Source organism: Ursus americanus, chromosome 14 (genome assembly GCF_024610735.1).
Source record: "Ursus americanus isolate L20-20 chromosome 14, mUrsAme1.1.p, whole genome shotgun sequence".
In the NCBI taxonomy this organism is placed as follows: Eukaryota; Metazoa; Chordata; class Mammalia; order Carnivora; family Ursidae; genus Ursus; species Ursus americanus.
The window spans coordinates 40,827,557-40,830,790 of record NC_142140.1 but is presented as its reverse complement, the minus strand read 5'-3'; positions in this window follow the sequence as shown (position 1 = coordinate 40,830,790).

Sequence of the window (3,234 nt, the reverse complement as noted above, 5' to 3'; positions counted from 1 at the left end):
TTTATGCCTCTGATCACCTCATACGTCCCCCTTCCTATTTCACACAAAGGAGAAGCGTGCCTCAGAGTTAGGCTTTGCTCCAGTGAAGCTCCCAGTCTTTTCCTTTTCTGCTTGACTCCCCCTCATTCTCCTACCGCTTACATCAGCAGCTCCCCCTACAAAGACCCATGCTAACACCCGTGAATTTTCTTCTCTGTTTTTCTCCATATTCGTAGAAACCATCTGTGCTCATCTGCGGGTCCATATTTGGGAGTTTTTGTCCGTTTTACAGAAAATGGACTCTACTATACATAATTTTTGTATCTTCTTTTCCCCACACCTTCTGCCAAAGCTCTAATCTACCCTGTGTACTTGTCCCACTATTTATTCAGTTGTTCCCCTTGCCTTTCCTGGTGTCCTCTTCGTTCCCACATTTTGGCCACTTGGTTTTCTCAAAAGATGTTGTATTTTTTACACCTGTGTCTTTAATCCAGCTGGAATTATTAATAGATGTTACATGTTTTCCTCCAGTTAGGCCAGCCTCGTTTGAAAACTGTCCTTTTCTGGGGCGCCTGGGTGGCTCAGTTGGTTAAGTGTCTGCCTTCGGCTCAGGTCATGATCCCAGAGTCCCAGGATTGAGCCCCGCATCAGGCTCCCTGCTCAGCGGGGAGCTAGCTTCTCCCTCTGCCCTTCACCCTGCCTGTGCTCTCTCTCGCTCTCGCTCTCTCTCTCTCTTAAATAAATAAATAAAATCCTTTTAAAAGAGAAAACTATCCTTTCCCACTGACGTGCGCTGCCGTCATCATCACCCAGCCCTCATACATACAGCAACCTGCTTCCAGGTTCCCTCCCGCCCTTCTTCCCCCTTCCTGGACCACAGTCACTTTGTCCCAACTCATTGTTCCTTTTCCCAATTGTCTTAGCTATTCTGGGACGTTGATTGTCACAAGTGAATTTTAAGATTGTTCCCTTCAAAAACACACAAACCCTGTTAGGATCCTAATGAATTCTAATATATTATGTATTTTGAGAAAACGGAATTATTCATGATATTAAATCTTTTGATTTGTTCAGGACTTATTTTTAATTAACAAGCACTGAATTTTAGTTATGGAAATAAAGCAGCAAACAAACTGATCAGACAGTCCTTTTGGAGCTTAAATTAGAAGGCTTCTCTTTCCATTTTTTTCAGATCTTATAGATTGGGCTCTAATTTGGTTGGATTTAACCAGCAAAAATGTAGAGGAAGCCTAAACTGGGCATTTTAGGATCAGAAAGGATTTGGCTTTGTGTCTGCTCGTATAACAGCCTGGGTGAAGGACACCGGATTTCAGATCCCAAGGAAGGCAGGACAACAGACACTATTACCAACATTACTGTTATCATTAATTGCCAATAGTCTCTGGAGAATTGCTGCATAAATGATTTTTTATACTATCTTTAGGTTTATTTTGAAGTGTATTCTGAGACTAATAAAATGAATTGAGGAGCTTTCCATTTTTTCCCTTGATTTTGAATTAAATAACTATGACAGATAGATAGATGTCATTTGTGTATATTTTACATAACCTACAGGAAGATCTGTAGGGGATCATGTCCTGAGAAGCCCATCATAAGCTGAAAATATTGTAAGTTGAAAATGCATTTCATATACCACCTAACCTGTGCATCACAGCCTAGCCTGGCCCAGCTTGGACGTGCTCAGAACACTTAACAGTAGCCTACAGTTAGGCAGAATCATCCAACACCAAGTGTATTTTATAACAAAGCATCAAACAGCTCATGTAATTTACTGAACACTGTACTGAAAGTGAAAATCAGCCTGGTTCTATGGTGCAGAAGGGTTGTAAGTGTGTGAGTTGTTCACCCCCGTGATCACACGGCTGCTACCACCGCCTCGCATCAGGAGAGAGGGTCGCACTGCAGGTCACTAGCCCAGGGGAAAATGCAAATGCAAAATTCCAAGTATGGCTTCTACTAACGCCTCTTGCTTTTGCACCATTGTCGAGGAAAATCGGAAGTTGAACCATCGTTGAGTCAGAGAACGTCCATATTAACAAAGTTTAAATAACTTCAGAATAATGTCCTTCAAAGCCTTGCCGCTCCAAGTGCAGCCCAGCGGCATCAGCGTCACCTGAGCACTAGCTGCAGAAGCAGATCCCCGGCGCTCACCCAGCCTTCCAGACGGGAATCTGTATTGTAAGGGGACTCCTCTGGGGACTCTTGTGGGCACTGAGCAGCCCCCTCTCTAGCCCAGGTCAATCTCAGCTGTGGGTCATCTGGTCCTGGAACTCTAATCACCTTTCCAGGCTCTTGTGAGAAAACTGGCCTCTTCACATCCCCCACCCCCGTCCCAGGTCAATGTTGATCATTCATATTTAGCTAGGAAATTGTTCACTTCCTCCAACTTTTCATTCTCTGCGGTAGAGTTGCAAATACTCATAAACTTTTTTTTTTTTTTTTGCAAGTAGTCGTAAACTCTTAAATTCCATCACTCCGGTGTCTGGGTGTCTGTGGCTCTTCCCCTCCCGTGTTGCATGAACCTGTTTTGCCCTCTCTCTTCTTTAACCAGGCTCACAAAGGCTTTACGTATTCTAACACAAGCATTTTCCTTGATGTAACATTGTCTTCAAGTTTATTTTAAAGGCTGCACAATATTCCATCCACTGGTTCTGTAACATAAGTTATAGAACTTAAAAAGTAAAACTCACATTTGTGTGTGTGTGTGTGTGTCTGCACGTAGGAGGAGTAGAACTGGATTCCCACGGCCATTTAAATGTTACCCTAGAGGCTGTTCACCCATTGTGCTCCCACTCCCAAACCCAGTGAACTCTTCCTTCTTTTTTTTTTTTTTTAAGATTTTATTTTATTTATTTGACAGAGAGAGACAGCCAGCGAGAGAGGGAACACAAGCAGGGGGAGTGGGAGAGGAAGAAGCAGTGTCCCAGCAGAGGAGCCCGATGCGGGGCTCCATCCCAGGACTCTGGGATCACGCCCTGAGCTGAAGGCAGATGCTTAACAACTGAGCCACCCAGGTGCCCCTGAACTCTTCCTTCTTAATCTTGCTTCTGTGGGCCTGGAAACTCTCCGAAGCTGCCAGGCTAAGAAAGCCGTTTGGAGCCTCGGAGTTGCCTCGGGGGCTGTACACATGCAGCTGCGTGGCCCCCAGCAGGACCTGCAACTGATCCTCTAGCCCCCAGCCCCCATCCCCCTTGCAGGGGACAGCGTGACAGGCCCATTTTCCCAGGCCTGTCC